We start from the raw sequence: 13124 nt of genomic DNA, 5'->3' as shown, positions 1-13124 counted from the left end.
CTTGTTTTTTTACAAGCAAGATAAAACTTATACAGGACTCCTTTTCATCTGTAGTACCTGTTAGGCCGCCGGTGCCCGAGGTTGGTATGTTTTCCTCTGTTGCGCAGGGCGCCATGTTGGCCGAGTTTCCATCTTTGTCAGCCCCCGCCTCTCTAGCGCTTATGGGCAATTTAAAATCTGGGTCTCCGCTGGACCCTTGCCCAGCTAAGCTCTTGGGTAAATTGGCGGAGGTGATCAACCCACTGGCGAACCCTCTCCTCAACTTGTCGTTGAGTTCGGGAGTGGTTCCTTCAGAGTGGAAGCAGGCCATGGTCATCCCGCTACTTAAAAAACCTGGGCTTGACCCAAAGCTCCCAGCTAACTATAGGCCGATTTCACTGTTGCCGACTCTTGTAAAAATCTTGGAGAAGCACGTTCAGTCGGTGCTCTCCAATTTTTTGGAGTCCCACGAGATTCTGCATGACTCCCAGTCAGGCTTTCGCTCTAATCGTAGCACCGAGACCGCGCTCCTTGAGGTTTCTGACACCATCAAAGGGGTGTTGGATACCGGGGGCAAGGTCATGCTGGTGTTGTTGGATCTGTCGGCGGCTTTTGACACCGTCCCCCATGATGGCCTTCTCGCAAGACTCTTTGAGATTGGTCTCCGGGGGACGGTGCTCAGATGGTTTTCGTCTTTCCTAGCCGGCCGCCGGCAGACGGTCTGGACATCACCTGACTCCGCCGTGATGCCGCCATTGGGAGTCGGGGTCCCTCAGGGCTCTATATTGAGCCCGACCCTTTTTAACATCTTTATGACCCCTTTGGCGGCGGTGGCGGAGTCATTTGGTGCCCGGATCGTGTCGTATGCCGACGACACCCAGCTCCTTTTCTCTTGCGAGAAAGGGGCTGACTTTGACGGGGAGAGTATCCGGAATTGCCTTGGGGCGGTGTTCACATGGTTCCAACTGAACAGCCTCAAGTGCAATTCCGATAAATCTGAGGTACTCTTTTTCGGGTGCGATTCAGAGCCCAGCTGGCAGGCCTGGTGGTCCGTCGACATGTTCCCACCATCCGGCTCTTCCCCTATGGCTAAAAACTTGGGGGTTAAGATGGATAAGGGGTTGACGATGAAAGCCCAGATTCTTGGGGTGACCGGCACCTGCTTCGGCCTATTAAAAATGCTGCGGAGGTTTCTGCCTCTTCTGTCAGAGGAGCATAGGAGGCTGACTGTGCAGGCTCTGATAGGCTCCAGGTTGGATTATGCCAACATTCTTTACCTGGGCCTTCCAGAGTACCTGCTACAGCGGCTTCAAGTTGCGCAGAATGCGGCGGCCAGGGCCATTTTTGGTCTTAATAGACGTACCAGCGTCTCTGGGCTACTGCTGACGCTGCATTGGCTACCCATCCGCAAACGGATTGCCTTCAAGGCTATGACTTTGGCCTATAAGGCGCTCCACGCGGTGGGGGCAAAGTATCTCCAAAAGAGACTGGCCTTTTACCATCTGGCTCGGTCGCTGAGGTCTGAATCTCTACTCTTGGCGGCGGTCCCTCGTGTTAAGAGGGCCCGCCTGGGTGGCCGCTCTTTTAGTCTATTGGCCCCACAGATGTGGAATTCGTTGCCGCTCCCACTTCGGGGGGCTACTACTCTTTTTGAGTTTAGGAAAGGGCTCAAAACCTGGCTGTTCTCTCAGTAGTCCTCCAGGTAGTTCTTCTTTTATTGTCTGTGTGTTGTGCACTTCTTTTCAACTGTGTTATGTTTTTCTGCATTACTCCCCCTTACCTAAAGCGCCGGGATACTCTTTTTGAGTAACCGTTGCGCTATACAAAACAATAAATAACATAACATAACATAACAGATGCACTTCCAGCAGAATTGTCGATTCTCCCAGATATTCTTTGGGCTACTGGTCCGAATGATGTAGGTCTTTTAGAAATTCCACCATATGTTGTAACATTGAAGTCGAATGTTAAAATGCCACGAATTCCCCAATACAGAATATCTAATGAGGGTGAAAAAGCTTTGCTAGCGATCGTTTACGAATTGATTGAAAAGGATGCGATTGAGGAAACACGAGGCAATGTTTGCAATAGTCCTGTTCTGCCTGTTTTAAAACGAACTGACCCTTCTCAGCCACCTGTGTACAGATTCGTGATTGATCTTCGAGAAGTAAATAATATAGTCGTGCCACAATTCCCAGTTGTGCCCGACATTACCACATTATTGATTATGATTCCAGCTTCTGCTTCATGGTTTTCAGTGATTGACCTAAAGAATGCTTTCTTCAGCATCCCAATTGCTGAGGAGAGCAGGGATATTTTTTCCTTTAGTTTAGGAGGTCGAAGCTTCCGCTTTAAACGCGCTCCTCAAGGCTACTGTGAAAGCCCCTCAATATACAGTCAAGCTCTGAAAACACAGCTTGACACGATTGTTTTGCCTAAAGGTGCCACTCTTGTACAGTATGTGGACGATTTGCTCATTGCTGCAGATAATGAGAAAATTTGTAAAAAGGCCACGTTGACATTGTTGCGTCATCTGTGTGATCTGCATCACAAGGTGTCACTTTCCAAGCTTCAATATTGCCGACAAGAAGTGACCTACTTAGGTCATCTCTTATCGAAGGAGGGAAGGAAACTGACCCCAGAAAGAATTCAGGCAGTAGCGAAATTGAGTGTGCCAAGAACACAGAGAGAAGTACGTGCTTTCTTGGGCATTACATCGTACTGTAGACAGTGGATTCCAAATTTTTCATTATTGGCCAAACCCTTGGTGGCATTAACGTGTAAAAATACACCCAATCCCATTCCTTGGTCTGAAGAGTGTCAGAAAAGCTTTTTCGAATTACGCACAGCATTATGTTCGGCTCCTGTGTTAGGTACCCCCAACTACAGTAAGCCTTTCACATTGTATGTCCACGAGAAGGAAGGCTGTGCATTGTCTGTGCTGACTCAGTTATTCGGAGATAGACAGCGGCCATGCGCCTATTTTTCGTCAACTTTGGATCCGGTAGCACGAGCATTGCCAAGTTGTTTAAGGGCCACAGCAGCAGCAGCTGTTTCCATTCGACAGTCTGCTGGTCTAGTAATGAATAATACACTAATCGTGATGGTCCCACATGCAGTAGACACATTGCTAAATAAAACCAAGACACAGCACTTAACGAGTGCTCGACTGTCCAGTTACGAATTGACGCTACTAGCGAGCCATGTGCACATAAAAAGGTGCAGTACCTTGAACCTAGCCACATTGTTACCAATTGCAGAGGAGTCAGATGCTTCAGAACAGCACGATTGTTTTCTCACAACAGAGGAAGAGACAAAAGGGAGAGTGGATTTGTTCGACATTCCTCTTGCTGAATGTGATGGTACATTATGGGTAGATGGTTCATGCTTTAAGCTCCCAAATGGGAACGTGACTACAGCATATGCTGTCACAACTTTGCACACAGTCGTTGAAACTGCGCGAATACCACATGGTTCAGCTCAAGCCGCAGAACTCGTTGCACTTACGAGAGCATGTGTATTGTCTAGAGGAATGAGAGTGACTGTCTACACTGACAGTCAGTATGCGTTTGGAGTGGCTCACAGTTTTGGACGATTGTGGAGAGAACGTGGGTTCCTGACTTCGCATGGAACTAAGATTCAGCATGGTCAGTTGGTGAATGAGCTTCTTGAATCACTGATGTTGCCCCTGCAAATAGCGATCGTGAAATGTAGTGCTCACAAGAAAGTGACTGATGATGTTGGTCGTGGAAATGCATTTGCTGATGAAACCGCTAAGGAAACTGCAAAGAATGTAATAAGCCGAATGTATGTTGCAAGCCCTGGAAAATGGACTGGTGAGGTTGGAATATGTGAGGACACGATAGAAAGTGTGAAGTCCATCCAAGCTGAGGCCACGGAGAAAGAGTTAAGCACGTGGAGAGAAAGTACAGGGAGAATGGATGCAAATGGTTGTTGGATTGAATTAACAGAGCATCAGAGATGGTTGTTACCCGATGCATATGTGCCTGCAGTGGTTACAATGGCTCATGGGATGGCTCATATCAGCGTGAAAGGGATTTGCGAGTTGTTGGCCCCAGTGTGGAAGAATTCAGGGATTCCCAAGTGTGCAGAGAATGTTGTCAAGAATTGCATGGTATGTCTGAAGCACAATCCTGGTAGGGGAACCCCAACTCCAGCTGGTCATTTTGCACCTCCTACGTATCCGTTCGAGGTTTTGCAGCTAGATTTCATACACATGGAGAGGTGCAACAACTTAAAATACGTGCTCGTGGTTGTTTGTGCCTTCTCAAGATGGGTAGAAGCCTATCCCCTAAAAGACAATACTGCCTTGTCCACAGCGAAAGCCCTTGTAAAAGAGTACTTCCCCAGGTTCGGAATGCCTAGAATGGTCTGGTCTGACAACGGAAGTGAATTTGTGGGTCGTGTGATGAAAAGAGTGTGTGAAGGGCTAGGCATTAGGCAGAAGTTCCACGCTGCAAATCACCCCCAATCAGCTGGATTAGTGGAATGTTACAATGGCACGCTTAAACTTAAATTGGCCAAAATCCAAGCGAGCACAGGTCTTAAATGGCCTGACGCTCTACCCTTAGCACTCCTATCCACCAGAATGACTGTGCATTCGCGAGTGAAACTCAGCCCTTATGAAATAGTCTTTGGCCGGCCAGCCAACATATGGGGAGTGCCTAGGCCTACGAAATTCAGCGAGCTGCAACACCCTATTTTGCTTGATTACTTGTATGAATTGACGGCTAAATTGCGTGTTTTATATCAACAGGTCCACAACACCTTGCCTCCGGTCTCTGAGACTCCGGGTCACTCCATTGACCCCGGTTCATGGGTTCTCGTCCGCAACTTTCCCAAAGAACAAGAAACGACCAACCCAGATGGACCGGGCCTCACCTCGTCCTCCTGTCTACAAGGTCGGCTGTTAGGGTGGAAGGGAAGGCCAATTGGGTCCACGGGATCCATTGTAAAAAGATACCCTTCCCTCTGCCACATGACCAATGGGTCCAGAAAGGAGGCACTGACTCAGAGCGCACAACTGATGAACGTGTAAAAGAAACTAACCCTGATTGTGAAAGCGAGAACATTTTTCAAGAAACTGTGCCACCACCAGAACAATTGAACTCTGTGGAGCCTGAACTACTATTTCTGGACCAGACAGTACCCGGGAGAAGACGCTACAATTTGCGACCAAGAAAAACAGACTAATCAAAAGCGATTCCTTTTTATGATCTGAGAAAAACCTATGGACTAATAAAAGTGTCCTTTTCCCCAAATCCTATTTTTGAAAGTGCAGATCTCCCATCTAGGTAACTTGCTTATTTTTGTTTTTCGAACCGCCATCCGGGTTCCGCTGCTAGGGTCGCGGTTGATTAAAGACTTTTGGGTGCAGCTGACGACGTTAGGTCGGTAGTTCTGGTTGGTCCAAGGGAGTTGCCCTAGACTGACGGAAGCATCCTTTAGCAGAGGCAACCTACCACCGCGGGCAGCACCTTAGAGAGGATGGAGTTTCCTGATGTGGAGAGGCCTGCCAAACAAATGAACTTTAAGCAGAGACTTTTTAACACGATGACGAAGAAAAGTTTTATAATAGTGTGTATTTTTATGCTATCCAGCGTAATGGTCTTTTTGATAAGCTATGTTTTATTCTCTTTTCATGTGACATTTGCGCCCACTACATCACCCATACCTCCTCCTACTGTTTCCTCTCATTCTTTCCACCCTCTGCCTGACCACGAATCAAATAGGAGATTAGAGTTCATTAATAACTCCTTCGTTCAGTTATTACACCAACACCAACTTGTAATGAACACAACTAACTGTTGGGTGTGTGGTCTCATGCCCCACACCACGGATAAAGGTATCCCCTATTTGGTCCTGCCATTTAGTCACAATGGTTCAGTCTGGGCATATAGGACAATGTTCATATATGCACGAGAAATCCAACCCCTATGTTCTGTAAAAGACAACCTCAAGACTAGCGCCCTAGTCAAAGGTATAGTTGACATGATCAAGGAAGTAACTTCTTACGAAGATACCCCGGATGATGAGATACTTGCATATGTAGGTTGGAACGTGACCGGATATGGCACTACATTAAGTGAGAAACAGCAAGCCAAGAGATCGTCCCCTATCTGGATCGTACCCCATCAAGGTCACCTGTGTCTGCAAGGTATTGGCAAGAATCCCAGAGCTCAGCTAGGGAAGAGTATCTGTACAGAAACGTATGTTTTTGGATCTCAGACTTCCCCTGCGTTTTTAGCCGCTAAGAGTACTTATTTCATCTGCCATGATAGAGCCTATACATGGTTGCCCCCTGACTTCTCGGGCTCATGTTTTGTTTCATTCCTGTTACCTCCCACCTACACAGCGGCGGCGGATTACCATCGGACAAGGGTAGTTAGAGGTGTTTTGAGTAAAGAAGACACTGCAGGTCAAGAATTTGGTGACTTTGCAATGGGTTTTCTGCCGTTCTGGGGAGCCATGGCTAACAGCAGGAACATAAGGCAATTGGCAAGGGTAGTTGAATCCGCCGTGACTGAAACTGCTGGTGCCCTTAGTAACCTGACTGCTGAGCTCCAGTCGGATCGACTTATGACCCTTCAGAACCGGGTCGCTTTGGATGTAATACTTGCGGACCGAGGTGGAGTATGCAAATTGATCCAGTCTAGTTGTTGCATTTTCATCCCAGATAATGCTCCAACCGTGTACAGGGCCATCTCCAAATTACATAAGATTTCTGAATCTATCCATGTGGATAAAGGAGATTGGTCGTTAATGGGATGGTTCTGGGAACTGATATCTACCCGGGGATGGAAAATTCTGATGGTCATTGGAATGGTCTTAGCCATTCTTTTCCTGTTCTGTCTATGCATACAGTGTGCTCCTGCAATATGTGGCCTCTGTGTTGCATCATGTGTCAGGAAGCCTGTGTCGAGAGATGAACTAAGTACTAGAATGATGTTACAGCAACATCTCAATGACTTTCGGAATACAGATCTGGACTTGGACTAGCATGAAAATAGATTAATTGCCTATGTAAGGGCAAAAGGAGGGTTTGAGGTTCTGAAAATCTGGATTTGTATAAAAGTTCTGGACTCGAGAAATAAAACTTTGTCGAAATATGACGAATTCAGTATCAAAAGACCGAGAATGACGAGTACATCATGTACATGAATTTTCGGTGTGTTCGAGTGACGATTTCACCTTGAAATCGTCATTTACATTCTGAACCCTTGGCTCCCATTTACATGTTGCCCTCTACATAGGCCTTAATCCAGTTGAATTTGATTCCACAAGGACACATACTCCTTAATCGACTTCTCCCTGACCTCAGTACAAGTTAGAACCATTGCCCCAGGCCGAACTCGTTAGGTCAGTTCCCTCCCAGTGGCCGAGCAAGATAGCATCTAGGCTCAACCAGCCATAAAACCATTTCAGCGCGCACACCTGCCATATCTCGCTCACATCTTTTCTCCACTCCTTTGCTTCACTTGCTTTATGATGGGGAGGTGACCATTTTTATTGGGGGTCCAGCGATATCTGATGAAATGTTGGGCCTTGCCGGATGATTTGTTATGGGCAGCACGACGTGAAATATGTACATGTCATCATGACTCTGCTTTTCTTTTTGTAACCAGTAACTATAAATGACATACCACGAATTCGAAGAATGTTTGCCCAAGGCCGAATATCATGTATAAAGAGAGAAGCCTGACTTCGTGAAAGTGTGCAGTCTCCTGAGAATATACCCGTATTGTACTTCTAGGACCCTGTTACCTTGGTTGCGGCCAATAAACTAATCTTTGACTTCACCTAGAAGACTCTGAGTTTCTGTAGGTCTGAATCAGGAAGAACCCGAGGTCTCTGGGTGTTGATTCCCTGACACCGCTGGGTTACCGGTTCTGTGCCGGTTCTTAAAAACCCAGTACCTCAGTTGGCGCCCGACGTTTGGGGCGATTCCAGTGGTACCAGTCAGCCTGAAGATCGTGAGGAGCTTCGTGTGGAAATTCCGGAGGAGGGCCCACCACCTCATCGACCCCTGCATGTCGACGTGGTCCGAAGGTCTTTGCTGCGAGGTTCCCCCGCTTCCCGATGGCTACAAGGACTGCTGCCCTGGCTGTCGCCCTGATGTTGGACCCTTGAAGTTTTTGGTAGAGCGAAACACTGAGACGAGTCTTCTGGTGACGCCATCGATATTTTCAGTTAAGTATAAGTGGAGCGTCTCCCAGTCCTTAGTTGGACTTACTTTGTGGTATCTTTGGGATACAAAAGGTTTTGTATTGGTACTTGCAAGCACCATAACCGAAGGACTCGTGTATTCACGAGAAATATCGTAATCGATAATCCTTTGAAGTTTTGGAACTAGACTAGAGAGCGAGGATGCCTAGTCTTAGACTTGGGAATTTATTTTGTCTTGGTAGTAATAATAGGGACTCCCGATTGGAGGACTCATGTTCGGTTCCTCCAGTTGGAACTCCGACTTACGAGCTACATGTAAAACATGGGGTAGGCCCCATCACTTACAACGAAGTATGGATTAAATACACTAGGAAAGATGGTGTTTTAAAATGGCCCCAATATGGTAGCTTTGATCCTGAAATCTTAGACAACCTTGAAGTTAAACTCTTTAAAAAGAAAGCCCGGCCGGCGATGTTTGACTCTTTCCGCTTATGGCGTAAAGAAGCCAAACAAAAAGAAATTAAATTAGCTAAGAAAAATAAGAGAGAAGGGGGACTTTCAGTAATGCAAGCTGCTGTGCAGTTTAAAGATAATGAAGAAGAGCAGATGAATGAGCAGTTGCACAGGCAACGTAAAATGGCAATAGATAAGTGTTATCCATTTTTGCCGTCTCTTCAGCAAGAGGCAGCAAAAGAACGTGAAAAAGACCCATTAATGTCACATTTGCTAAATTCACCACCCCCCTATGCGCAGAATTCCACAGCACCCCCGCAAACTTTAGTTGCACAAGCTGCGCCTCCTGCTCCTCAACAGCACCCACCAGCTGTTCTTCAGCTGGCTCCTGCTTCTTCGGTGCAGCCTCCTCCAGGCCCACCGACCACTTCTGTTTCACCTGTGTTTTCTACGATTTTGCCTACTGTACTTTTTACATCTCCTAATGCTCCCTCTACGACTCTGCCTAGTACCACCTCTATTTTCCCTGATACCTCTTCTGCCATCTCTACCCCCGCCTTATCTCACCCCGTTTTTCCATCTGTTTGTCCTTCAGTTTTACCTTCCATTCGGCAGAAAATGGCCAGCACTGTTACTAATCTTCTTTTACCTCTTTTCGGGTCGTCTGCTACGACCCCTAACATAGGAAGAAGACAGTTGCGAAGTCAACTGCCTGATTATCTAGAGAGAGATTCCCTGAATAGTTTAGCTCGGAAATGGGTTATGGACACTGCAAAATATGATGTACAGTCTGTCATGGAAGTCTTTCATCAATGGGAAGCAGCTCCACAGAGATATGTTTTCGAACAGATGTGTGTCTTTCTTGGCGAGGATTTGGAAGACAATGATCAAGAATGCATCCCACAAGAAATGTGTCGTGTACGGTTTAAGTTCGGAGAGGGTATGATTGTAGGTCCAGATGTGGAAAAGGCAGTTGAAATGTTATTATCATATCGGAGTAAGGGAAACAGTTCTGGGTCACCATCTGAATGTAATACATCCAGTAGGAAAAAGGCACGACAATACCCTATGAGAGAAGTTCCCCCACAGTGGAGAGAGGGTGATGCGACTGCTGTCCCACCTGTTTTGCCACACTTCCAGCGTGTATGGGTACATGTCCCATGGAAGCGAGCTGAAGTTTTAGCACTCAAACAAACATTACCAGATCCGCGTAAAAATCCTGCAGGGTACTATAAAGAGTTGTCACAAACTGCTGGGTCATGTATAATGAATTTAGCCGATATCGATATGCTATTTGGGAATGTTGTTCCACAGCCTTTATGGGGTAAAATTCGTCATGTAGATCATGACCAGGAATTAGGTGACACGTGGGCTAATATTACTGCTGCAGATGCCCGCCAAGTTGGTGATGCCAAACCCGAACCTTTGATAGCAGAACTACCTAGTAGAATAGTAGATTACATGACAACGATAATGCCTGCAATACGCGTAAATTGGGATAAGTTGTCTGCATGCAAGCAAAAGAAAGAAGAAACTGTTTCAGATTTCTTCACCAGATTTGAAGAAACATTCATTGACCACAGCGGTCAAGATATGACCACAGAAGGTGGTCAGAGATTGTTTGTCGATAAATTTGTGCACAATCTGCTTCCAGAATTGTGTAGAAAATTAAAAGATTCAGAAAGTTCGTGGGCAGTCTCATCTTCGGCCCAGATATTATCTACTGCACAGTACTACGAGAATAGAGACAAAGATGAGAAAGATAAAGTAGAAAAGAAAACTAGAGAACTCAAAACGAAGGTTTTGCTACAGCAAGCCTATCCGCCACGTGGTGGTAATCAACATAATAATAGCCAGAATCACTACCAGAATACTTTTCAGCAGCCTCTACAATATCAGAGAAACTTGCAAAGATTCGATTGCACTCAACCCCGTGTAGGTCCTAACCAGTGTTTATATTGCAAACAGGAGGGTCATTACAAGTATAGCTGTCCTGCCCTATCACAACGTGCAAATGGAATTTCTGGTGTAAGAGGTCGTGGCAGTCAGCAAGCGCCTAGAGGTAGAGGGCGTGGAAACGCCCCACAGGACACACGTCCCCTTCCACCACAAAACTCTATGAACAGGTTTGATCAGCAAAATAACATATCTGACAGGACAGCTCAATACTACGTTGATGAGTATTACACAGAAAATGAGCAGTGGGAGAATGAGGATTGTTAGGACAGCCATAGACAAAGAGAGGGAGTTGTTTCAGTTCCAGTAGATCAGAGTGGACCTTACGTTGAGGTGATTACATCAGGTGTGTCAGAACCTTTTCTGTTGGATACTGGTGCTACAAAGAGTATGCACTCCAAACTCCCTGGCGCACCTTTGTCTGGCGAAATGAACGTTTCTGTAGGTTTTTCTGGCGCCCCAGTTAGAAATCCAATTTCTGACCCTTTATCTCTTTCTGTTGGTCCTTGTGAATTCGAAGCACCCCTTATTCTGACAACAGGTTGTGGTGAAAATTTGCTAGGATTAGATTTGCTAAAAAGATTATATGCGACTCTGTACTGTTCTCCTTCAGGAGTACAACTTACTTTAGGTAAGAAAGTGGTTTCTCCCATTTATTTGTCGAGAGATGCACTTCCAGCAGAATTGTCGATTCTCCCAGATATTCTTTGGGCTACTGGTCCGAATGATGTAGGTCTTTTAGAAATTCCACCATATGTTGTAACATTGAAGTCGAATGTTAAAATGCCACGAATTCCCCAATACAGAATATCTAATGAGGGTGAAAAAGCTTTGCTAGCGATCGTTTACGAATTGATTGAAAAGGATGTGATTGAGGAAACACGAGGCAATGTTTGCAATAGTCCTGTTCTGCCTGTTTTAAAACGAACTGACCCTTCTCAGCCACCTGTGTACAGATTCGTGATTGATCTTCGAGAAGTAAATAAGATAGTCGTGCCACAATTCCCAGTTGTGCCCGACATTACCACATTATTGACTATGATTCCAGCTTCTGCTTCATGGTTTTCAGTGATTGACCTAAAGAATGCTTTCTTCAGCATCCCAATTGCTGAGGAGAGCAGGGATATTTTTTCCTTTACTTTAGGAGGTCGAAGCTTCCGCTTTAAACGCGCTCCTCAAGGCTACTGTGAAAGCCCCTCAATATACAGTCAAGCTCTGAAAACACAGCTTGACACGATTGTTTTGCCTAAAGGTGCCACTCTTGTTCAGTATGTGGACGATTTGCTCATTGCTGCAGATAATGAGAAAATTTGTAAAAAGGCCACGTTGACATTGTTGCGTCATCTGTGTGATCTGCATCACAAGGTGTCACTTTCCAAGCTTCAATATTGCCGACAAGAAGTGACCTACTTAGGTCATCTCTTATCGAAGGAGGGAAGGAAACTGACCCCAGAAAGAATTCAGGCAGTAGCGAAATTGAGTGTGCCAAGAACACAGAGAGAAGTACGTGCTTTCTTGGGCATTACATCGTACTGTAGACAGTGGATTCCAAATTTTTCGTTATTGGCCAAACCCTTGGTGGCATTAACGTGTAAAAATACATCCAATCCCATTCCTTGGTCTAAAGAGTGTCAGAAAAGCTTTTTCGAATTACGCACAGCATTATGTTCGGCTCCTGTGTTAGGTACCCCCAACTACAGTAAGCCTTTCACATTGTATGTCCACGAGAAGGAAGGCTGTGCATTGTCTGTGCTGACTCAGTTATTCGGAGATAGACAGCGGCCATGCGCCTATTTTTCGTCAACTTTGGATCCGGTAGCACGAGCATTGCCAAGTTGTTTAAGGGCCACAGCAGCAGCAGCTGTTTCCATTCGACAGTCTGCTGGTCTAGTAATGAATAATACACTAATCGTGATGGTCCCGCATGCAGTAGACACATTGCTAAATAGGACCAAGACACAGCACTTAACGAGTGCTCGACTGTCCAGTTACGAATTGACGCTACTAGCGAGCCATGTGCACATAAAAAGGTGCAGTACCTTGAACCTAGCCACATTGTTACCAATTGCAGAGGAGTCAGATGCTTCAGAACAGCACGATTGTTTTCTCACAACAGAGGAAGAGACAAAAGGGAGAGTGGATTTGTTCGACACTCCTCTTGCTGAATGTGATGGTACATTATGGGTAGATGGTTCATGCTTTAAGCTCCCAAATGGGAACGTGACTACAGCATATGCTGTCACAACTTTGCACACAGTCGTTGAAACTGCGCGAATACCACATGGTTCAGCTCAAGCCGCAGAACTCGTTGCACTTACGAGAGCATGTGTATTGTCTAGAGGAATGAGAGTGACTGTCTACACTGACAGTCAGTATGCGTTTGGAGTGGCTCACAGTTTTGGACGATTGTGGAGAGAACGTGGGTTCCTGACTTCGCATGGAACTAAGATTCAGCATGGTCAGTTGGTGAATGAGCTTCTTGAATCACTGACGTTGCCCCTGCAAATAGCGATCGTGAAATGTAGTGCTCACAAGAAAGTGACTGATGA

This window comes from Lissotriton helveticus, chromosome 5_1 (assembly GCF_964261635.1).
Source record: "Lissotriton helveticus chromosome 5_1, aLisHel1.1, whole genome shotgun sequence".
Classification (NCBI taxonomy): Eukaryota; Metazoa; Chordata; class Amphibia; order Caudata; family Salamandridae; genus Lissotriton; species Lissotriton helveticus.
This window is presented reverse-complemented; position numbering follows the sequence as displayed.